This window comes from Teleopsis dalmanni, chromosome X (genome assembly GCF_002237135.1).
Source record: "Teleopsis dalmanni isolate 2A chromosome X, ASM223713v2, whole genome shotgun sequence".
Lineage (NCBI taxonomy): Eukaryota > Metazoa > Arthropoda > Insecta > Diptera > Diopsidae > Teleopsis > Teleopsis dalmanni.
Genome location: NC_051848.1, coordinates 98,313,391 through 98,339,443, shown reverse-complemented (window position 1 = coordinate 98,339,443; position 26,053 = coordinate 98,313,391). Strand labels below are relative to the sequence as shown.

The 26,053-nt window shown below is 31.2% G+C and overlaps 2 long non-coding RNA genes across 14 annotated transcripts; both read right to left on the bottom strand.

The window, feature by feature from the left end:
- Positions 1-7,314: 7,314 nt before the first annotated feature.
- LOC119687681 lies at positions 7,315-17,721 on the bottom strand. Of its 8 annotated transcripts, none has more exons than XR_005253221.1 (8): positions 17,547-17,721; positions 17,164-17,489; positions 16,964-17,101; positions 16,828-16,886; positions 16,464-16,767; positions 16,135-16,391; positions 15,563-16,082; positions 14,976-15,494 (listed from the first exon to the last, which is right to left on the bottom strand). It is a non-coding gene; the product is annotated as an uncharacterized LOC119687681 (long non-coding RNA). The 8 variants fall into 8 exon arrangements; XR_005253226.1 differs by having other exon boundaries at positions 16,135-16,197; XR_005253220.1 differs by lacking the exons at positions 14,976-15,494; positions 15,563-16,082; positions 16,135-16,391; ... (1 more) ...; positions 16,828-16,886; positions 16,964-17,101 and adding exons at positions 7,315-7,811; positions 7,880-8,331; positions 8,404-8,707; positions 8,768-8,826; positions 8,904-9,041.
- Positions 17,722-23,122: 5,401 nt separating this feature from the next.
- Positions 23,123-25,738, bottom strand: LOC119687682. 6 transcript variants are annotated; one of them, XR_005253229.1, is made up of 7 exons: positions 25,564-25,738; positions 25,181-25,506; positions 24,981-25,118; positions 24,845-24,903; positions 24,481-24,784; positions 23,590-24,408; positions 23,123-23,521 (listed from the first exon to the last, which is right to left on the bottom strand). It is a non-coding gene; the product is annotated as an uncharacterized LOC119687682 (long non-coding RNA). The 6 variants fall into 6 exon arrangements; XR_005253230.1 differs by having other exon boundaries at positions 23,123-24,112; positions 24,165-24,408; XR_005253231.1 differs by having other exon boundaries at positions 23,123-24,112; positions 24,165-24,227.
- Between the last annotated feature and the right edge of the window lie 315 nt (positions 25,739-26,053).

Below are 26,053 nucleotides of genomic sequence, written 5' to 3'. Positions count from 1 at the left end.
AATAAATATTACAAATATTAAAGGTGAGTGTATTATTTATTTGTTTAAATATATTTTATATTACTTGCATTTTCAATGTAATCTTAGGTTTGTTCATTTGGTGCAATTACGTGCATGCGGGGGTGGGTTTATGGTAAGTTGTTTACGTTTTAAATTTACAATAAAAATTAACCAGTTTTCATCGTAGATATTAACTCCACAGTGATTGTATGTAGGTTGGAAATTAGTTAAAATTTCCATCCTTACATTTCCCTCCTTCTTCGGGAAAGTGAACTATGACGGGACGCGCTACCTGTTAGCATGGTTTCTGTTCCGTTTCTTTGGACTTTTGAATATTTTATAGAATTTGTCTTGGTCTGTAGTATTCTGATCGTAATCCTGTTGAAGTTTACTTCGGCCTTTCACTTGTCGTTGCTGATTTTGCGAACTGGATTGTTCCTGCGGTATAAGACAATATTTTTCGACTTGATTTAATAATCGGTTTACTTTTTTATTCAGATGGGAAGAACCAACTTTATCTAGATGTGATTGCAGTAGTTGTTCTTGTTGAATGGTGCCTTTCGCCAAAACTTTTTGTGTAATTGGTAATAGCTGCTGCGATGATTTACTTATACTTTGTGTTTCTTGAATATTTTGAGCTTCTCTTGCAGTAATTTCTATGATTATATCGTTTTGTTGACCTTGTTGTGGTAGGATGTCTTGTACCTGCTGTCGTGGAATTAGCGAGGTTTCTCTTGGTGTTGATTCATGAGGTACGGATTCTGATGAGATTCCTACCAATTCTGTCGATGATGTAATCGGATGTTCTTCGTGCACCTGTAGCTCTCGTGATTGTTGTACATCTTGTATTTGCCATTGTACGTTTTCTTGATCTTGCGTAGAATATGTATTGATAATTCGATGTTTACTAAGTCCTTGATTATTTTCTTCGATAGGCGTAACCCGTTGCGATTCTTGCTGTGGTTGTATTTCATACACTTGAACTTGTTCTTGTATAACTCGGGTTGGATAAAATACTTCTGGATTTTCTTTAATCGACATAAGGCGCTGCAATTCTTGTGGTGGAGGTATGGGACATTTACATGGCGTTTGTGAAATTTCTCGTAGTGGTATCGGATGCTGTTCTAGATAATTTCGATCCTGCATGTTTCGCTTTGTTGTACGTAGGTTGGACTGATTCTGTTCCTGTTTGCTCTGCTTTTTTCGTTGGACATGTGACTCGAATTTTAAACTACATTAAGACTGAAAAGTTTTCGGAAATTCTCATTTAAAATTCGCGCGCTGTATATTTTTCGATATTTTAAGTTTATGTAGTTTGGCAGCACTGTCCTTAATTACTATGCCAAAAATGAGCGCGATCTGTCAGACAGTTCGTTTACGGCAGCTTGTGAAACCAGTTCACCTCAGTAGTGCGTTGCGAAATGTCTTCGACGGTCGTACGACCGTCCTGAAAGGCTTTGTACCACTCATAAACTTGAGTTTTCGATAAAACTGATTCCCCATAAGCCTTTTGTAGCATTCGCAACGATTCTGCACACGAAATTTCGTTCGAAACACAAAATTTGATGCAAACTCTTTGTTAAATATTTTTTTCCATTGTTTTTTTCGCAACGCACTACTGAGGTAAACTGGTTTCAACAGCTGCCGTAAACGAACTGTCTGACAGATCGCGCTCATTTTTGGCATAGTAATTGTCCTTAATTGCTGCCAAACTACATAAACTTAAAATATCGAAAAATATACAGCGCGCGAATTTTAAATGAGAATTTCCGAAAACTTTTCGGTCTTAATGTATGTGTAACATTCTTCGGTATTTTCCTAGGTTGCGCTTGCATCATAGTATCATGCAATGGAATTGCTTGTTCATCTTCAACTACCAACTGCCTGATACTCGTTTCTTGTCCATGGCTTTGACTTGCTTTGTTCTGCTCTGTTCGAAGTGCTTCGAAGTCACCAACTACTGTTATTAATTCATCTAAAGTTTCGAAATCTCCTCGTCTGACGTACCTTTGGTAATCAGTGCTCATATTGCGATATATACGTTCCAGTTGCGACTCTTGAATAATACAGGCTCGTCGCATTAGAGTTTTGATGTCAATTAAATAATCTCTAAAACTTTCTTTTGATTTTTGAAGACGTACTCGAACCTCGTTCTCTAGTTTATCAATGTATCTGGAGGATATAAAGTACTTTAAAAAATCAACCTTGAAACTTGTCCAGAGCTGCCAACGACAATTGTTGTTGCGATACCATGTCAGCGCCTTATTTTCGAGAAGCAAGGGCATCGTGCGGGGAATTGAGTTTACATCAATACTGTACATGTCCGCTAGTTCTTCTACGTGTTCGATAAAACCCAATGGATCCTTGCCACCGTCATATCTGCAGGACCATTTCTGCACTTGTTCCACTATTTGAAGGTATGAGTTCACTGGAGGATTTATAGAACGTTTGTCCTTCTCTGGTATTTTACTTGATCCCGACAACATTGTTCCTCTTGCAACATTCGTTGATTATATCTCCCTTATCTGGTTCTTAAATTTTCCCTCTCGTTATAGTCTTGACTTCAGTGACTGACCAATTAGGTCCTTGCCGCCATGATTCCTTGATATGATTAGCGCTTTGATATTCCTTGAATTATAAACTATATTCTCCTATTATTGTCTTGACTTCTGAGATTGACCAACCAGGTCCCTGCTCGGGCGCCAATTGTAACGACACACTTTCTGTCGCTGATGATGCTGAGGTATACTCAGCCGTCGTCCAGGGGTCGTTGCAATAGAATTTTTATTTTGGAAGTCAAAGACAATGTGATGTAGTAATTCAATTATTTATTTAGGAGAATTTAAAATAAAATAAGGTTTTACAATCTAATTAATTATAATATAATGCTGGTTTGCTAATTTGATGATTACGATTATTTGGAATAATTGTGCTTCGATGATTGTTCCGATTGTTGTTTCCACGTGCCTGAAATGTTGCTGTCAGACGACACTACTTGTGCTAATCTTGGTGTTTTGTCAGAAGACGTCGTTATCTAAAGATTAGAAGTGTTATGCTGGGTTACAGCCTTGGTTAGTATTAATGTTAGGACGTATTACTACCCTAACTCAAACCTACAGAAAATTCTACTAGTCAAGATGTATCATGACTACCTTGGCTTGATTTACATATAAGACTACATATACAATCTACTTGTCAAGACGTATATACTACCTTGACACTATAGTTCTACTGACTTGTTTCGCAAAGACGTATTACTACCTTTGAGAGTTTCCCAACAAGTGCCCTCGCTTGTACAATGCGCGTTTATTTATACTCAAATGACCGAAGCTTTTCCTGTAGCGCATCGGTACATTTGCCGTTGGTATTTTTGATACTTGTTGTCTTTTGCTGCTGTTGTTCGCCTGGGTGTAATTTCTGTGCTTTGTGTTTTCGTGTGTTCTTAAATTCGCCGTGCTTTGTATTTAGTTCAACCAAAGCTTTCACGCTTTGACATTTCTTGTTTGTTTACAAACGTGTTTATGCCGGTGTTTGTGATTTATTATTTATTAATAAATTTATTTATTTATAAATATTTATTATTATTAAATATTTATATTAAATAAATATTACAAATATTAAAGGTGAGTGTATTATTTATTTGTTTAAATATATTTTATATTACTTGCATTTTCAATGTAATCTTAGGTTTGTTCATTTGGTGCAATTACGTGCATGCGGGGGTGGGTTTATGGTAAGTTGTTTACGTTTTAAATTTACAATAAAAATTAACCAGTTTTCATCGTAGATATTAACTCCACAGTGATTGTATGTAGGTTGGAAATTAGTTAAAATTTCCATCCTTACAACATTACTTTGGCAACTTATAGTTCTTTAAAATATTTATACGCATTTTGATATGGTTTATTTTATTTGCTATTTCTGATTTATTATTTAATATTTGAAATTGTTTTTAAAGATAAAACGACATATCAAATAAAATCTATGATTCATTTACCCATTAATTTTAAATTTACTCCTTAAATTTAAAGCAAAATTAACGCAGCCTTTTCATTACGCTTCAATTTACAGATCAAGGAGTAAAGTGATATATATACTTAAATATCCACAAAGCTGTCTCGTTCTTCTATTTGTCCCAATCATATATTTTATCTCGCCTAAACTCAATTCGTTCACTGCTTCAGAAAATTCAATTAAAATTGCACGTAAGTTTTGGTCTTCATATAACAGTGACTGAATATATGCTCTATGACGATATGTGAGTGGTCTGAACTTGCAAAGTTCCACTGCAAATAGTTGGGCCAGTCCCTTAAGGCGTAATTTCTTGAATAGGGGTTTACATTTTATTTGAATTTGCCAAGATAATAGCACGATACCAGCGAGTCCAAATAAACCCGTTACCAACCACCAAATAATAGGCGAGACGGAGGGGGCAATATTGTGGTGGCAAAATGCTAATATGGTCTGGAGCAAGTCAATAAGAATAAAAAAACTGTTTTTTATTAAACCAAAAAAGGTTCCAATTATCACACAATGACGAAGTATTTCGGTTCGCTGTAGAGAAGTTAGCGGCATCCTTCGCAAGTTGATCCTTTATACGCAAAAGTGGCTTTAGCGGCTTAAGAATCTGGAAAACACAGACACTATTATTAACAAACCTAATTAGCTCATCAGTAGAGAAACGAAACTTTTTCTATATTACTTAGAACAGAAGATTCCTTGAACTTTACTGGATGTGATCTTTTTGTTTTATACTGGGCAGTAATTGGCGGAAATACTCAAATTTTTTACCAAAAATCTTACCAAAAATTTATTCAGATATAATATATTATAAAAAATATAATAATGTAAAGTTATTTTAAATTTGTTAAAAAATGAAGTAGAAAAAAAACTAGATTAAAAAAAATACTTGTAAGTTAACTTTGTAGGTGTATAAGTTTGGCGGCCGCAGAACTATAAAAGCTTCAATGTAAATATGAAAGAACTTAGCTGATTAGTACTCTTTAATAGAAGTTAGTATAAATTGCCAACTAAGCACACCGATACCTACTTTTATCGGCATGCTTGAGACATATTCATTTCATAGGTCTATCGGTCTATCCAATTATTTAACTGAGTAACCTTGCGTTCGAGGTCAAGTCACATTTTTAACAGTATATGTATGAAATACTTTCTTCACGAGAAATTAAATACCATATGTACTTTCTGCTCATAATTTATTAAAAAATATATTGAAAAAGATTGCATTAGACTCTTGTAATTCTGTAATGTTTATGTAAAATTACATGACTATGACTATTACATTTTATATGTCTGTTTGCTTGGATGACATTTTAGTGAAAACAAGATGCAGAGTTCGACATCGCTCATTCTATTCTATTCGGGTAATTCACTGATTCATTCATTCACTAAGATCTTCGAGATGGTTACTTCCGCGTTAGTTCTTCAAAGTAAGTTGTGAATTGATGGTTAATTATTGCTATATTAATATAAGTAAAAATTGGTATTTAAAGATCAGTTAAAGACGGAATCGTAGATGTGTGAAATAAAAATATGAATATATTCTAAATACATTTTGTTCATTTATAAAAATTAATCAATTCATTTTTAGAACCTTCTCCAAATACTTACTACTATTAACACTAATAAATGATAACACTAATATACTTTTAATATCAAAACATAATTAGTTAAATTATAATTCTAATTATCTGGTGTACATCGACTACATTGAGTTTTATTGATTCAGGGCATTCTCCTAAGTGAGATTTCATTTAAATAAATGACTGTCTCATGCCTACTTTACTTAAAATACGATTTTATGTTAGACAAAATTTATCCGATTAAGATAATAAGAATTATTTAAAACATATGCACAAAAATAGACGAAATTCATAGCAACTTATTGGTAGCTACAAAATATTAGATAATACGAATACTTTATACAGTAACAGTACAGTTTACATTAAATTAGTGGATCTAGGAGAGGTCTCAACATAAACAATTTACTTCTTCTTCATATGGAATATGCTAAAAAAGAAATTGAAAGGAAATATTAATAAGTACTATCTCTGCAAAGAATATCCTCAAAACGGAATGCGATGTGTTTGTAGAAGCTATAAGCTCAATTGTCTTATTTGCACTCTCGTTATTTATAAGATAACTTATCAGAGATATGAAGATGTCCATAATATTATCCGCTGAGAGGTAAACATTATAAGTACTTATATAACTAACCTTATAATAATTGTATTCATGAGAAAAAGAAATGAGATCGTTCAATGGATATAATGTTGATTAAGTTCAATTTCATGCAGAAAGTTTCCATGAAGACAGAAGATAGCTAATCTAGTCCTATTTGCACTAACTATGCAACATAGTTATAACACAGCATAAATTAAGTATATTTTATGAAGAAATTAAGAACGACTATAATCTGAGACTACTGCGAAGATGAGGTACCTATTTTTGAAAGCAGCGCTCTAGCTTGGTTTGCAACCACACTTTCTGACAATTATACGGTAGAATTTGATATATGACAGACACTATGATAATGGAAATTTTTAAATTGACTGAGTTTTGTCAATAATTAAGAGAGAGAAATAAGACTACTTCTATTTAGAACCTAAACACAATGGTAACGTTTTAGGAAATTAAAGACTGTGCATTGGTTATGAAGTGATATAAAAAATGTGAGTAATGTGAGCAATTTTTGTTAGTACTTTAAGAATCATTGGATCTCTTATTGTTTTCATTTTTTTTTAATGTAATAAATTAGATGTGGTGATAACTGAGACTTTGGTTTATTCATAATTTCAATTTTTTCATGCTTCTATTATCCAGTAAGGGGAGCTCATTAAATAAGATTTCTTCCTTTCGGATATCACTTATATATGAAGCCTCTTTATTAATGTCTAAATAAAATTCGTCTGACATTGATCAATCTGCTATCGGGACCTCTTATCTAGTCTTATTGTATTTATAACCACACAATTGTATTCATTACCGATATAAAAAAATTTTTAAAAAAAAACTCCACATCGGTTTCATGTTATTTAGAAAAATTATTTTGACTCTCCAATAAAGGCTTGTAGTACGAGTAATCTAATAACATCCAGAAATACTTAAAATATTTATTATTTCTGAAATCTTGTTGTAACATATTGACTATTTAACTACCCCAATTTTCGTTTGTGATTGCAAAGACCTATTTCACACTTCTGGATTCCATCAAATAAAGTTTATGGTTCTGTATCCACACAATTAATGAAAAATGAACCAGGCTCGATAATAATTACGGTACCAAATATTTTTATTTAAAAAATATATTTCTTTTGTTGCTTACATAAAACTAATTTAATTGTAATATAAAATTGGTTATAAGGATTATAATGACGTTGAATGTTAAGGTCCTTTCCTCATTTTTTAACATATGAAGATTGTTGAAAATACTGGGCTTACGGTTTTTGTCACTATTCCAATTTTCATACATATTATAAGTTTCTCTTCAATGCCTTGGACTATACTGGGCTATAGCACTAGCATATAGAAAACACCCACCCACACTAAGAAAATCTGATATTGTGTACGACCATATGGTACATTTCTGTGATTGGAAACCCGGTTAATTCATTTTGTGAACTCTAAGACGTTGAGTTGTTTACTGGCACCGTCGAATTTCATAAAATGTTGTTTTAAACTTTCTTTGTGACACATGTCTGGACTTCTGCCTAATAACTTTGTCTTGCCATTATACGCAGGTCAAACATTTCTAGTATATTTCTAAGAACAGCAGCAATCCCAACTTTATCCTTAAAGTAGAAGTAAATGTTATTACATTCCTGATCTCTAAGTATATTTGAATATATTAAATGTGTACTTTTTCCTGATAGTGTCCAGAACAATCTCTCTTGGAGATTAGGTTGTTTAAATATACCTTATGTATTCTTTAATTTAAGTAATTTGATACATTTTAAGTTGGAAACGGTGGATTACTTTCACTACTTAAAGGCATACTACATTCCATAAACGAAATGGAAAAAATTAATTGATTTCGATTTTTTGAATTCTGCACCCAATCAGCCATTGGGCAACTCATCAGTTCTGCACTTGATTGTGTCGACATTTCCCGAAAGAGCTACATTTAAATTAAAATTTGAAATTAATTTAATTTTAAGTCACATTTAATTTCTTATGAGTATAATTAATTTTTAGATTGCTTCAGGACTACACATATTTCGTAGAGTGTGTGAAAAAGTAAGTGAACGCTCTCCGAAAGGATTTTATTATAGATTCTTCTCGATATATGGTCTATTTACTTGAGTGAGTTGTCTACAGTTGTGTTAAATTTGATTGAATTCTTGATGAATATATAATATCTGTGATAATTTTTGTGTTACTTACCAGTATCAGAACCATTTCATCGAGAAGATTTTGCAAGTCTTAAAAATTGGTATGTTGCTTATAATTATATACTCCAACCTCGTGACTTTTTGTAATATCATTTCCAGGTCGATTTTGCTTGCAGCATCTGATTTGATAGTGAGACGACTTTCTCTTTTCTGTCCCCAAATCAATTAAAACAATTTATATATCAAATTTTTATAGTTGGGTCTTCAAACACTTTTCTAATTTTAATTTTAATAAGATATGGTAATTGAGCATAAAGAATTTCTCTCCATGTTGCTGTCTAGAGGTTAAACTCGCACTTGAAAAATATATCAATGATGATTTTAACTGAATAGGTGAGATCACAATTATACTATACCTGTGCTGTATATCTGTATACCTGTTTGTGTTTGGTTTGTATTTACCATATTTCCTAAGCTATAGATAGGAACAATTATAAAAATAAGTTGTAAGATTAGTAAACGCCCCCATCGACTTTTGAAAACTTTGCTTACTGGATTTTTCCATGCTTATAGAGAATTTTAGCCTTCTCCGAATCCACCTCTAAATTATTTTTATTGCTAATCGTATTAGTGTGTGTTACATTTCAAAAGATTTTCATGATCTGTGATTTCTGTTTTATACGTTGAAGTCTTTAAATATATTATAAAAGAATTCCTTATAACCCTTTTGCAAAAAAAAGAAAATGACTTACCTTGCAGAAATGTGCACTCATCTTTCTTTTTAGTAATTGTGTAGCATTTATTGCAATCTTACATGATTCAATTGGAGGCGAGCAAGTGTTTAAGGCTTCACAGTAGCAGTTTCTTCCAGACTCAGAAACTCTACCGGGTTGTAGGCTGTGTCATGTGTCTTTTATTTGTGCTTGTATGGTTGTGATGTTCTGCTTAAGTGGTTCGTAGCTCACCCTTCCACAAAATACCACTTAAAAACTTGTGGATCTTATTTCTATAGTTCTTACCATTTTTTTCAAAACCGAACCTTTTTCTTTTTCCTTTTTTTGCGATTTTCTTCCATTTCCTGTGAAATTAAAATTGTAAGCAAATAAGTTTTATATCTTTATTATCTTAAATTACAGCTTCACGTAAGATCTCCAACCCCGTTCGACCTCGGGAGCTTTTAATGGAAGTAAATTCAGCTCTAAATATTTTTCTTGTTATAGTTTTGACTTTATGAACCTTATGGGACTTACGTTTCCTTACAACACGCATTTTTTTTTAATGAACTAAAAATTTTGACCTTACTTTTGACAAAAATAATATAACTGAAATCTATAGTTTTTTATTTAACATTTAATTTTTCAATTAAACTAAGCTAACTTATAAATTTTTTTTTTAAAATCTAAAATACTGTTATGAGGGTTTTGAGAATTTTAATAGCAAAATGAAAACATGTGTTTAAAGTACTATAGAGTCTACTAATTAGACACATACCTTTTAACATAGTATTGTGTAGTTTTTCAGGGTTTAATAAACAATTGTGACAAGACCTCCACGTCAAAATAATTTAAGAACGCTAGTAATTGTCTTGACAATTAAAATAAATATTCACATATGAAAAGATTACTATAGAAATACTTTTCACGTTCATATAATATTGTGCAAGCATATAACATAGTATTTATTTCTAGTTATATGTCTGAACTATTTAGGCATTGAAGTGCAGACTACTATGACATGCTACAACAATTGACAAGCAAGGACAGTATAGTACTCCATTGAATGCCTGGTCACACTGGAATCAAAGGGATTGTGTCAACGATCAATAACACGCAGTCTTATATAAACTAAATCAGTTATTCAATTCTGTGGATCAGATCCTTATTGTGGAATAAGAAGTCTCATTAGCAACTCTCTAATGTGAAACTGAAATGAGTTAACATTGGTGTGACACTCCAAATAATCAGCAAATTAAAGACCTGATTTGTCTCTACTTCTCGTAGTAAGATGTTCCTTCCCGCAAAAAGAGAGCTTAGTCTATTCCTAGGTTATCTGATGAGTTGGAATGGCAAACGTTAATATTTTAATAAGATGGCGCTCTCTTGAAACACAGATTATCGACTGTGCTGGAAAGCAGATAAAACATTTAGGCTCAGTCTTTATGACATATAGTACTGTCTTTTATAAAAGCCAAGAACAAAACACATGGAAGAAAATTCTCATCATCGTCGGCATTATGATATCATGATATCTTAAACAAGTGCAATTTTTCTTTTCATTCAAAAGACTGAGAGTCAAAAGACTTCTGTTTATAACAGTTGGTTTGTGTTCTGTTGGGAACCTGTACCTTATCAATTTTTGTTTTCTAAATCCAGGTTTAAACGATTGAAGTGTTACCAACTGCACACAGGTGTATCTGTCAAACTGATATTGTCTACTACGTGAAACTGATACGAATGACAGCTTTTTATATTGTTTACTACCAGCCACAAGCATTTGCGTCTAAGTATTATAGAACAAAAGTAGACGAAATGGAACTCAAACGTAGTTTAATTGCGTTATATTTAGCTGGAAAATCACAATCACAACCAGCTATGTGAACCACGAACCATTCGAACCAAAAAATCATGTTCAACACTTCATTTCGTTCACACAATGAGAAGGGCTAAAAAATATACCAGTATGAATGCGTTGAATAAATTCATTGTTCAGGAATGGGCTAGAATACCGAAAGATCACCTCAAGTCACTTTAAGTTAGGGTAAAGGTAGGGTAAATGGATAAATAAAAAATTATTTCATACAGAAAAGATATGGTCTTCATTCGCAGTATGGGCTATGGCGACTATGTCATTGTTTCAATATTAATAAAATTGTTAAAAGATACACCGATTATATCAACGCTGCAATTCAACCACACTTCTTTTAGATACATGCAATCTTCCGAGAAAACATCATTCTTCCCTATTATAAACTGCAGAACATATACACCAGCTCATAAGTTGAAACGTGCTAGTTGAGTTTGTTTGCGTACCTGAAAAAACTTCATTATAGAAAGAAACGCCCTATAGCGAGGTTAAAATATATATGCACTTTTTAAATGCATATCTCTAGCCTGTCCGTCATCATATCCAATCGGTTGCTTTGCATTTCATTTCCGAGAAAATTGGTCGCCATTACATTGGTAGACATTACTTTGGCAACTTATAGTTCTTTAAAATATTTATACGCATTTTGATATGGTTTATTTTATTTGCTATTTCTGATTTATTATTTAATATTTGAAATTGTTTTTAAAGATAAAACGACATATCAAATAAAATCTATGATTCATTTACCCATTCATTTTAAATTTACTCCTTAAATTTAAAGCAAAATTAACGCAGCCTTTTCATTACGCTTCAATTTACAGATCAAGGAGTAAAGTGATATATATACTTAAATATCCACAAAGCTGTCTCGTTCTTCTATTTGTCCCAATCATATATTTTATCTCGCCTAAACTCAATTCGTTCACTGCTTCAGAAAATTCAATTAAAATTGCACGTAAGTTTTGGTCTTCATATAACAGTGACTGAATATATGCTCTATGACGATATGTGAGTGGTCTGAACTTGCAAAGTTCCACTGCAAATAGTTGGGCCAGTCCCTTAAGGCGTAATTTCTTGAATAGGGGTTTACATTTTATTTGAATTTGCCAAGATAATAGCACGATACCAGCGAGTCCAAATAAACCCGTTACCAACCACCAAATAATAGGCGAGACGGAGGGGGCAATATTGTGGTGGCAAAATGCTAATATGGTCTGGAGCAAGTCAATAAGAATAAAAAAACTGTTTTTTATTAAACCAAAAAAGGTTCCAATTATCACACAATGACGAAGTATTTCGGTTCGCTGTAGAGAAGTTAGCGGCATCCTTCGCAAGTTGATCCTTTATACGCAAAAGTGGCTTTAGCGGCTTAAGAATCTGGAAAACACAGACACTATTATTAACAAACATAATTAGCTCATCAGTAGAGAAACGAAACTTTTTCTATATTACTTAGAACAGAAGATTCCTTGAACTTTACTGGATGTGATCTTTTTGTTTTATACTGGGCAGTAATTGGCGGAATTACTCAAATTTTTTACCAAAAATCTTACCAAAAATTTATTCAGATATAATATATTATAAAAAATATAATAATGTAAAGTTATTTTAAATTTGTTAAAAAATGAAGTAGAAAAAAAACTAGATTAAAAAAAATACTTGTAAGTTAACTTTGTAGGTGTATAAGTTTGGCGGCCGCAGAACTATAAAAGCTTCAATGTATATATGAAAGAACTTAGCTGATTAGTACTCTTTAATAGAAGTTAGTATACATTGCCAACTAAGCACACCGATACCTACTTTTATCGGCATGCTTGAGACATATTCATTTCATAGGTCTATCGGTCTATCCAATTATTTAACTGAGTAACCTTGCGTTCGAGGTCAAGTCACATTTTTAACAGTATATGTATGAAATACTTTCTTCACGAGAAATTAAATACCATATGTACTTTCTGCTCATAATTTATTAAAAAATATATTGAAAAAGATTCCATTAGACTCTTGTAATTCTGTAATGTTTATGTAAAATTACATGACTATGACTATTACATTTTATATGTCTGTTTGCTTGGATGACATTTTAGTGAAAACAAGATGCAGAGTTCGACATCGCTCATTCTATTCTATTCGGGTAATTCACTGATTCATTCATTCACTAAGATCTTCGAGATGGTTACTTCCGCGTTAGTTCTTCAAAGTAAGTTGTGAATTGATGGTTAATTATTGCTATATTAATATAAGTAAAAATTGGTATTTAAAGATCAGTTAAAGACGGAATCGTAGATGTGTGAAATAAAAATATGAATATATTCTAAATACATTTTGTTCATTTATAAAAATTAATCAATTCATTTTTAGAACCTTCTCCAAATACTTACTACTATTAACACTAATAAATGATAACACTAATATACTTTTAATATCAAAACATAATTAGTTAAATTATAATTCTAATTATCTGGTGTACATCGACTACATTGAGTTTTATTGATTCAGGGCATTCTCCTAAGTGAGATTTCATTTAAATAAATGACTGTCTCATGCCTACTTTACTTAAAATACGATTTTATGTTAGACAAAATTTATCCGATTAAGATAATAAGAATTATTTAAAACATATGCACAAAAATAGACGAAATTCATAGCAACTTATTGGTAGCTACAAAATATTAGATAATACGAATACTTTATACAGTAACAGTACAGTTTACATTAAATTAGTGGATCTAGGAGAGGTCTCAACATAAACAATTTACTTCTTCTTCATATGGAATATGCTAAAAAAGAAATTGAAAGGAAATATTAATAAGTACTATCTCTGCAAAGAATATCCTCAAAACGGAATGCGATGTGTTTGTAGAAGCTATAAGCTCAATTGTCTTATTTGCACTCTCGTTATTTATAAGATAACTTATCAGAGATATGAAGATGTCCATAATATTATCCGCTGAGAGGTAAACATTATAAGTACTTATATAACTAACCTTATAATAATTGTATTCATGAGAAAAAGAAATGAGATCGTTCAATGGATATAATGTTGATTAAGTTCAATTTCATGCAGAAAGTTTCCATGAAGACAGAAGATAGCTAATCTAGTCCTATTTGCACTAACTATGCAACATAGTTATAACACAGCATAAATTAAGTATATTTTATGAAGAAATTAAGAACGACTATAATCTGAGACTACTGCGAAGATGAGGTACCCATTTTTGAAAGCAGCGCTCTAGCTTGGTTTGCAACCACACTTTCTGACAATTATACGGTAGAATTTGATATATGACAGACTCTATGATAATGGAAATTTTTAAATTGACTGAGTTTTGTCAATAATTAAGAGAGAGAAATAAGACTACTTCTATTTAGAACCTAAACACAATGGTAACGTTTTAGGAAATTAAAGACTGTGCATTGGTTATGAAGTGATATAAAAAATGTGAGTAATGTGAGCAATTTTTGTTAGTACTTTAAGAATCATTGGATCTCTTATTGTTTTCATTTTTTTTTAATGTAATAAATTAGATGTGGTGATAACTGAGACTTTGGTTTATTCATAATTTCAATTTTTTCATGCTTCTATTATCCAGTAAGGGGAGCTCATTAAATAAGATTTCTTCCTTTCGGATATCACTTATATATGAAGCCTCTTTATTAATGTCTAAATAAAATTCGTCTGACATTGATCAATCTGCTATCGGGAGCTCTTATCTAGTCTTATTGTATTTATAACCACACAATTGTATTTATTACCGATATAAAACAATTTTTAAAGAAAAACTCCACATCGGTTTCATGTTATTTAGAAAAATTATTTTGACTCTACAATAAAGGCTTGTAGTACGAGTAATCTAATAACATCCAGAAATACTTAAAATATTTATTATTTCTGAAATCTTGTTGTAACATATTGACTATTTAACTACCCCAATTTTCGTTTGTGATTCCAAAGACCTATTTCACACTTCTGGATTCAATCAAATAAAGTTTATGGTTCTGTATCCACACAATTAATGAAAAATGAACCAGGCTCGATAATAATTACGGTACCAAATATTTTTATTTAAAAAATATATTTCTTTTGTTGCTTAAAACTAATTTAATTGTAATATAAAATTGGTTATAAGGATTATAATGACGTTGAATGTTAAGGTCTTTTTCTCATTTTTTAACATATGAAGATTGTTGAAAATACTGGGCTTACGGTTTTTGTCACTATTCCAATTTTCATACATATTATAAGTTTCTCTTCAATGCATTGGACTATAATGGGCTATAGCACTAGCAAATAGAAAACACCCACCCACACTTAGAAAATCTGATATTGTGTACGACCATATGGTACATTTGTGTGTTTGGAAACCCGGTGAATTCATTTTGTGAACTCTAAGACGCTGAGTTGTTTACTGGCACCGTCGAATTTCATAAAATGTTGTTTTAAACTTTCTTTGTGACACATGTCTCGACTTCTTCCTAATAACTTTGTCTTGCCATTATACGCAGGTCAAACATTTCTAGTATATTTCTAAGAACAGCAGCAATCCCAACTTTATCCTTAAAGTAGAAGTAAATGTTATTACATTCCTGATCTCTAAGTATATTTGAATATATTAAATGTGTACTTTTTCCTGATAGTGTCCAGAACAATCTCTCTTGGAGATTAGGTTGTTTAAATATACCTTATGTATTCTTTAATTTAAGTAATTTGATACATTTTATGTTGGAAACGGTGGATTACTTTCACTACTTAAAGGCATACTACATTCCATAAACGAAATGGAAAAAATTAATTGATTTCAATTTTTTGAATTCTGCAACAGAAAGAATACCAAAGAATTGGAAGAAATACATTGAACCTGTTATAAATATCTTCATTTAATTCTTCATTTAATAAGTTATTAATTTCATTTTCAGGTGGATCTTCCACTACTTGTCGTCATGTTCTCATCCCGCTTCTCTAGCAGTCATCAATATTGCAGTTATATATTCATTAACTCTGCGAACCTCATCGAAAAGTATTTTATAAGGAAATTTCTATTTATAATTCCGATGTTTTCCTTTTTTTTACTTCTGCTTGATTATTTTTTCGATGGTGTCCATTAAATTCAGATTTGTTAGGTTTTATTTTACGTTATCCAAAGGCTATGGATCGTTTACTTATTAATTAGAATTGAACCTAAGTCAGAATAGTTACCCCATCAGCCATTGGGCAACTCATCAGTTCTGCACTTGATTGTGTCGACATTTCCCGAAAGAGCTACATTTAAATTAAAATTTGAAATTAATTTAATTTTAAGTCACATTTAATTTCTTATGAGTATAATTAATTTTTAGATTGCTTCAGGACTACACATATTTCGTAGAGTGTGTGAAAAAGTAAGTGAACGCTCTCCGAAAGGATTTTATTATAGATTCTTCTCGATATATGGTCTATTTACTTGAGTGAGTTGTCTACAGTTGTGTTAAATTTGATTGAATTCTTGATGAATATATAATATCTGTGATAATTTTTGTGTTACTTACCAGTATCAGAACCATTTCATCGAGAAGATTTTGCAAGTCTTAAAAATTGGTATGTTGCTTATAATTATGTACTCCAACTTCGTGACTTTTTGTAATATCATTTCCAGGTCGATTTTGCTTGCAGCATCTGATTTGATAGTGAGACGACTTTCTCTTTTCTGTCCCCAAATCAATTAAAACAATTTATATATCAAATTTTTATAGTTGGGTCTTCAAACACTTTTCTAATTTTAATTTTAATAAGATATGGTAATTGAGCATAAAGAATTTCTCTCCATGTTGCTGTCTAGAGGTTAAACTCGCACTTGAAAAATATATCAATGATGATTTTAACTGAATAGGTGAGATCACAATTATACTATACCTGTGCTGTATATCTGTATACCTGTTTGTGTTTGGTTTGTATTTACCATATTTCCTAAGCTATAGATAAGAACAATTATAAAAATAAGTTGTAAGATTAGTAAACGCCCCCATCGACTTTTGAAAACTTTGCTTACTGGATTTTTCCATGCTTATAGAGAATTTTAGCCTTCTCCGAATCCACCTCTAAATTATTTTTATTGCTAATCGTATTAGTGTGTGTTACATTTCAAAAGATTTTCATGATCTGTGATTTCTGTTTTATACGTTGAAGGCTTTAAATATATTATAAAAGAATTCCTTATAACCCTTTTGCAAAAAAAAGAAAATGACTTACCTTGTAGAAATGTGCACTTATCTTTCTTTTTAGTAATTGTGTAGCATTTATTGCAATCTTACATGATTCAATTGGAGGCGAGCAAGTGTTTAAGGCTTCACAGTAGCAGTTTCTTCCAGACTCAGAAACTCTACCGGGTTGTAGGCTGTGTCATGTGTCTTTTATTTGTGCTTGTATGGTTGTTATGTTCTGCTTAAGTGGTTCGTAGCTCACCCTTCCACAAAATACCACTTAAAAACTTGTGGATCTTATTTCTATAGTTCTTACCATTTTTTTCAAAGCCGAACCTTTTTCTTTTTCCTTTTTTTGCGATTTTCTTCCATTTCCTGTGAAATTAAAATTGTAAGCAAATAAGTTTTATATCTTTATTATTATTAAATTACAGCTTCACGTAAGATCTCCAACCCTGTTCGACCTCGGGAGCTTTTAATGGAAGTAAATTCAGCTCTAAATATTTTTCTTGTTATAGTTTTGACTTTATGAACCTTATGGGACTTACGTTTCCTTACAACACGCATTTTTTTTTAATGAACTAAAAATTTTGACCTTACTTTTGACAAAAATAATATAACTGAAATCTATAGTTTTTTATTTAACATTTAATTTTTGAATTAAACTAAGCTAACTTATAAATTTTTTTTTGAAATCTAAAATACTGTTATGAGGGTTTTGAGAATTTTAATAGCAAAATGAAAACATGTGTTTAAAGTACTATAGAGTCTACTAATTAGGCACATACCTTTTACCATAGTATTGTGTAGTTTTTCAGGGTTTAATAAACAATTGTGACAAGACCTCCACGTCAAAATAATTTAGGAACGATAGTAATTGTCTTGACAATTAAAATAAATATTCACATATGAAAAGATTACTATAGAAATACTTTTCACGTTTATATAATATTGTGCAAGCATATAACATAGTATTTATTTCTAGTTATATGTCTGAACTATTTAAACATTGAAGTGCAGACTACTATGACATGCTACAACAATTGACAAGCAAGGACAGTATAGTACTCCATTGAATGCCTGGTCACACTGGAATCAAAGGGATTGTGTCAACGATCAATAACACGCAGTCTTATATAAACTAAATCAGTTATTCAATTCTGTGGATCAGATCCTTATTGTGGAATAAGAAGTCTCATTAGCAACTCCCTAATGTGAAACTGAAATGAGTTAACATTGGTGTGACACTCCAAATAATCAGCAAATTAAAGACCTGATTTGTCTCCACTTCTCGTAGTAAGATGTTCCTTCCCGCAAAAAGAGAGCTTAGTCTATTCCTAGGTTATCTGATGAGTTGGAATGGCAAACGTTAATATTTTAATAAGATGGCCCTCTCTTGAAACACAGATTATCGACTGTGCTGGAAAGCAGATAAAACATTTAGGCTCAGTCTTTATGACATATAGTACTGTCTTTTATAAAAGCCAAGAACAACACACATGGAAGAAAATTCTCATCATCGTCGGCATTATGATATCTTAAACAAATGCAATTTTTCTTTTCATTCAAAAGACTGAGAGTCAAAAGACTTCTGTTTATAACAGTTGGTTTGTGTTCTGTTGGGAACCTGTACCTTATCAATTTTTGTTTTCTATATGCAGGTTTAAACGATTGAAGTGTTACCAACTGCACACAGGTGTATCTATCAAACTGATATTGTCTACTACGTGAAACTGATACGAATGACAGCTTTTTATATTGTTTACTACCAGCCACAAGCATTTGCGTCTAAGTATTATAGAACAAAAGTAGACGAAATGGAACTCAAACGTAGTTTAATTGCGTTATATTTAGCTGGAAAATCACAATCACAACCAGCTATGTGAACCACGAACCATTCGAACCAAAAAATCATGTTCAACACTTCATTTCGTTCACACAATGAGAAGGGCTAAAAAATATACCAGTATGAATGCGTTGAATAAATTCATTGTTCAGGAATGGGCTAGAATACCGAAAGATCACCTCAAGTCACTTTAAGTTAGGGTAAAGGTAGGGTAAATGGATAAATAAAAAATTATTTCATACAGAAAAGATATGGTCTTCATTCGCAGTATGGGCTATGGCGACTATGTCATTGTTTCAATATTAATAAAATTGTTAAAAGATACACCGATTATATCAACGCTGCAATTCAACCACACTTCTTTTAGATACATGCAATCTTCCGAGAAAACATCATTCTTCCCTATTATAAACTGCAGAACATATACACCAGCTCATAAGTTGAAACGTGCTAGTTGAGTTTGTTTGCGTACCTGAAAAAACTTCATTATAGAAAGAAACGCCCTATAGCGAGGTTAAAATATATATGCACTTTTTAAATGCATATCTCCTGTCCTGTCCGTCATCATATCCAATCGGTTGCTTTGCATTTCATTTCCGAGAAAATTGGTCGCCATTACATTGGTAGACATTACTTTGGCAACTTATAGTTCTTTAAAATATTTATACGCATTTTGATATGGTTTATTTTATTTGCTATTTCTGATTTATTATTTAATATTTGAAATTGTTTTTAAAGATAAAACGACATATCAAATAAAATCTATGATTCATTTACCCATTCATTTTAAATTTACTCCTTAAATTTAAAGCAAAATTAACGCAGCCTTTTCATTACGCTTCAATTTACAGATCAAGGAGTAAAGTGATATATATACTTAAATATCCACAAAGCTGTCTCGTTCTTCTATTTGTCCCAATCATATATTTTATCTCTCCTAAACTCAATTCGTTCACTGCTTCAGAAAATTCAATTAAAATTGCACGTAAGTTTTGGTCTTCATATAACAGTGACTGAATATATGCTCTATGACGATATGTGAGTGGTCTGAACTTGCAAAGTTCCACTGCAAATAGTTGGGCCAGTCCCTTAAGGCGTAATTTCATGAATAGGGGTTTACATTTTATTTGAATTTGCCAAGATAATAGTACGATACCAGCGAGTCCAAATAAACCCGTTACCAACCACCAAATAATAGGCGAGACGGAGGGGGCAATATTGTGGTGGCAAAATGCTAATATGGTCTGGAGCAAGTCAATTAGAATAAAAAAACTGTTTTTTATTAAACCAAAAAAGGTTCCAATTATCACACAATGACGAAGTATTTCGGTTCGCTGTAGAGAAGTTAGCGGCATCCTTCGCAAGTTGATCCTTTATACGCAAAAGTGGCTTTAGCGGCTTAAGAATCTGGAAAACACAGACACTATTATTAACAAACATAATTAGCTCATCAGTAGAGAAACGAAACTTTTTCTATATTACTTAGAACAGAAGATTCCTTGAACTTTACTGGATGTGATCTTTTTGTTTTATACTGGGCAGTAATTGGCGGAATTACTCAAATTTTTTACCAAAAATCTTACCAAAAATTTATTCAGATATAATATATTATAAAAAATATAATAATGTAAAGTTATTTTAAATTTGTTAAAAAATGAAGTAGAAAAAAAACTAGATTAAAAAAAATACTTGTAAGTTAACTTTGTAGGTGTATAAGTTTGGCGGCCGCAGAACTATAAAAGCTTCAATGTATATATGAAAGAACTTAGCTGATTAGTACTCTTTAATAGAAGTTAGTATACATTGCCAACTAAGCACACCGATACCTACTTTTATCGGCATGCTTGAGACATATTCATTTCATAGGTCTATCGGTCTATCCAATTATTTAACTGAGTAACCTTGCGTTCGAGGTCAAGTCACATTTTTAACAGTATATGTATGAAATACTTTCTTCACGAGAAATTAAATACCATATGTACTTTCTGCTCATAATTTATTAAAAAATATATTGAAAAAGATTCCATTAGACTCTTGTAATTCTGTAATGTTTATGTAAAATTACATGACTATGACTATTACATTTTATATGTCTGTTTGCTTGGATGACATTTTAGTGAAAACAAGATGCAGAGTTCGACATCGCTCATTCTATTCTATTCGGGTAATTCACTGATTCATTCATTCACTAAGATCTTCGAGATGGTTACTTCCGCGTTAGTTCTTCAAAGTAAGTTGTGAATTGATGGTTAATTATTGCTATATTAATATAAGTAAAAATTGGTATTTAAAGATCAGTTAAAGACGGAATCGTAGATGTGTGAAATAAAAATATAAATATGTTCTAGAGTCTGCAGTGCGTAATACAAAGTCCAAATACATTTTGTTCATTTACAAAAATTAATCAATTCATTTTTAGAACATTCTCCAAATACTTACTACTATTAACACTAATAAATGATAACACTAATATACTTTTAATATCAAAACATAATTAGTTAAATTATAATTCTAATTATCTGGTGTACATCGACTACATTGAGTTTTATTGATTCAGGGCATTCTCCTAAGTGAGATTTCATTTAAATAAATGACTGTCTCATGCCTACTTTACTTAAAATACGATTTTATGTTAGACAAAATTTATCCGATTAAGATAATAAGAATTATTTAAAACATATGCACAAAAATAGACGAAATTCATAGCAACTTATTGGTAGCTACAAAATATTAGATAATACTAATACTTTATACAGTAACAGTACAGTTTACATTAAATTAGTGGATCTAGGAGAGGTCTCAACATAAACAATTTACTTCTTCTTCATATGGAATATGCTAAAAAAGAAATTGAAAGGAAATATTAATAAGTACTATCTCTGCAAAGAATATCCTCAAAACGGAATGCGATGTGTTTGTAGAAGCTATAAGCTCAATTGTCTTATTTGCACTCTCGTTATTTATAAGATAACTTATCAGAGATATGAAGATGTCCATAATATTATCCGCTGAGAGGTAAACATTATAAGTACTTATATAACTAACCTTATAATAATTGTATTCATGAGAAAAAGAAATGAGATCGTTCAATGGATATAATGTTGATTAAGTTCAATTTCATGCAGAAAGTTTCCATGAAGACAGAAGATAGCTAATCTAGTCCTATTTGCACTAACTATGCAACATAGTTATAACACAGCATAAATTAAGTATATTTTATGAAGAAATTAAGAACGACTATAATCTGAGACTACTGCGAAGATGAGGTACCTATTTTTGAAAGCAGCGCTCTAGCTTGGTTTGCAACCACACTTTCTGACATTTATACGGTAGAATTTGTCAATAATTAAGAGAGAGAAATAAGACTACTATTTAGAACCTAAACACAATGGTAACGTTTTAGGAAATTAAAGACTGTGCATTGGTTATGAAGTGATATAAAAAATGTGAGTAATGTGAGCAATTTTTGTTAGTACTTTAAGAATCATTGGATCTCTTATTGTTTTCATTTTTTTTTAATGCAATAAATTAGATGTGGTGATAACTGAGACTTTGGTTTATTCATAATTTCAATTTTTTCATGCTTCTATTATCCAGTAAGGGGAGCTCATTAAATAAGATTTCTTCCTTTCGGATATCACTTATATATGAAGCCTCTTTATTAATGTCTAAATAAAATTCGTCTGACATTGATCAATCTGCTATCGGGAGCTCTTATCTAGTCTTATTGTATTTATAACCACACAATTGTATTTATTACCGATATAAAAAAATTTTTAAAGAAAAACTCCATATCGGTTTCATGTTATTTAGAAAAATTATTTTGACTCTCCAATAAAGGCTTGTAGTACGAGTAATCTAATAACATTCAGAAATACTTAAAATATTTATTATTTCTGAAATCTTGTTGTAACATATTGACTATTTAACTACCCCAATTTTCGTTTGTGATTCCAAAGACCTATTTCACACTTCTGGATTCAATCAAATAAAGTTTATGGTTCTGTATCCACACAATTAACGAAAAATGAACCAGGCTCGATAATAATTACGGTACCAAATATTTTTATTTAAAAAATATATTTCTTTTGTTGCTTAAAACTAATTTAATTGTAATATAAAATTGGTTATAAGGATTATAATGACGTTGAATGTTAAGGTCCTTTCCTCATTTTTTAACATATGAAGATTGTTGAAAATACTGGGCTTACGGTTTTTGTCACTATTCCAATTTTCATACATATTACAAGTTTCTCTTCAATGCCTTGGACTATACTGGGCTATAGCACTAGCAAATAGAAAACACCCAGCCACACTAAGAAAATCTGATATTGTGTACGACCATATGGTACATTTGTGTGATTGGAAACCCGGTTAATTCATTTTGTGAACTCTAAGACGTTGAGTTTTTTACTGGCACCGTCGAATTTCATAAAATGTTGTTTTAAACTTTCTTTGTGACACATGTCTCGACTTCTGCCTAATAACTTTGTCTTGCCATTATTCGCAGGTCAAACATTTCTAGTATATTTCTAAGAACAGCAGCAATCCCAACTTTATCCTTAAAGTAGAAGTAAATGTTATTACATTCCTGATCTCTAAGTATATTTGAATATATTAAATGTGTACTTTTTCCTGATAGTGTCCAGAACTATCTCTCTTGGAGATTAGGTTGTTTAAATATACCTTATGTATTCTTTAATTTAAGTAATTTGATACATTTTAAGTTGGAAACGGTGGATTACTTTCACTACTTAAAGGCATACTACATTCCATAAACGAAATGGAAAAAATTAATTGATTTCGATTTTTTGAATTCTGCAACAGTTAACACTCTACCAAAGAATTGGAAGAAATACATTGAACCTGTTATAAATATCTTCATTTAATTCTTCATTTAATAAGTTATTAATTTCATTTTCAGGTGGATCTTCCACTACTTGTCGTCATGTTCTCATCCCGCTTCTCTAGCAGTCATCAATATTGCAGTTATATATTCATTAACTCTGCGAACCTCATCGAAAAATATTTTATAAGGAAATTTCTATTTATAATTCCGATGTTTTCCTTTTTTTTACTTCTGCTTGATTATTTTTTCGATGGCGTCCATTAAATTCAGATTTGTTAGGTTTTATTTTACGTTATCCAAAGGCTATGGATCGTTTACTTATTAATTAGAATTGAACCTAAGTCAGAATAGTTACCCCATCAGCCATTGGGCAACTCATCAGTTCTGCACTTGATTGTGTCGACATTTCCCGAAAGAGCTACATTTAAATTAAAATTTGAAATTAATTTAATTTTAAGTCACATTTAATTTCTTATGAGTATAATTAATTTTTAGATTGCTTCAGGACTACACATATTTCGTAGAGTGTGTGAAAAAGTAAGTGAACGCTCTCCGAAAGCTTCTCCTCGATATATGGTCTATTTGCTTGAGTGAGTTGTCTACAGTTGTGTTAAGTTTGATTGAATTCTTGATGAATATATAATATCTGTGATAATTTTTGTGTTACTTACCAGTATCAGAACCATTTCATCGAGAAGATTTTGCAAGTCTTAAAAATTGGTATGTTGCTTATAATTATGTACTCCAACTTCGTGACTTTTTGTAATATCATTTCCAGGTCGATTTTGCTTGCAGCATCTGATTTGATAGTGAGACGACTTTCTCTTTTCTGTCCCCAAATCAATTAAAACAATTTATATATCAAATTTTTATAGTTGGGTCTTCAAACACTTTTCTAATTTTAATTTTAATAAGATATGGTAATTGAGCATAAAGAATTTCTCTCCATGTTGCTGTCTAGAGGTTAAACTCGCACTTGAAAAATATATCAATGATGATTTTAACTGAATAGGTGAGATCACAATTATACTATACCTGTGCTGTATATCTGTATACCTGTTTGTGTTTGGTTTGTATTTACCATATTTCCTAAGCTATAGATAGGAACAATTATAAAAATAAGTTGTGAGATTAGTAAACGCCCCCATCGACTTTTGAAAACTTTGCTTACTGGATTTTTCCATGCTTATAGAGAATTTTAGCCTTCTCCGAATCCACCTCTAAATTATTTTTATTGCTAATCGTATTAGTGTGTGTTACATTTCAAAAGATTTTCATGATCTGTGATTTCTGTTTTATACGTTGAAGGCTTTAAATATATTATAAAAGAATTCCTTATAACCCTTTTGCAAAAAAAAGAAAATGACTTACCTTGTAGAAATGTGCACTTATCTTTCTTTTTAGTAATTGTGTAGCATTTATTGCAATCTTACATTATTCAATTGGAGGCGAGCAAGTGTTTAAGGCTTCACAGTAGCAGTTTCTTCCAGACTCAGAAACTCTACCGGGTTGTAGGCTGTGCCATGTGTCTTTTATTTGTGCTTGTATGGTTGTTATGTTCTGCTTAAGTGGTTCGTAGCTCACCCTTCCACAAAATACCACTTAAAAACTTGTGGATCTTATTTCTATAGTTCTTACCATTTTTTTCAAAGCCGAACCTTTTTCTTTTTCCTTTTTTTGCGATTTTCTTCCATTTCCTGTGAAATTAAAATTGTAAGCAAATAAGTTTTATATCTTTATTATTATTAAATTACAGCTTCACGTAAGATCTCCAACCCTGTTCGACCTCGGGAGCTTTTAATGGAAGTAAATTCAGCTCTAAATATTTTTCTTGTTATAGTTTTGACTTTATGAACCTTATGGGACTTACGTTTCCTTACAACACGCATTTTTTTTTAATGAACTAAAAATTTTGACCTTACTTTTGACAAAAATAATATAACTGAAATCTATAGTTTTTTATTTAACATTTAATTTTTGAATTAAACTAAGCTAACTTATAAATTTTTTTTTGAAATCTAAAATACTGTTATGAGGGTTTTGAGAATTTTAATAGCAAAATGAAAACATGTGTTTAAAGTACTATAGAGTCTACTAATTAGGCACATACCTTTTACCATAGTATTGTGTAGTTTTTCAGGGTTTAATAAACAATTGTGACAAGACCTCCACGTCAAAATAATTCAGGAACGATAGTAATTGTCTTGACAATTAAAATAAATATTCACATATGAAAAGATTACT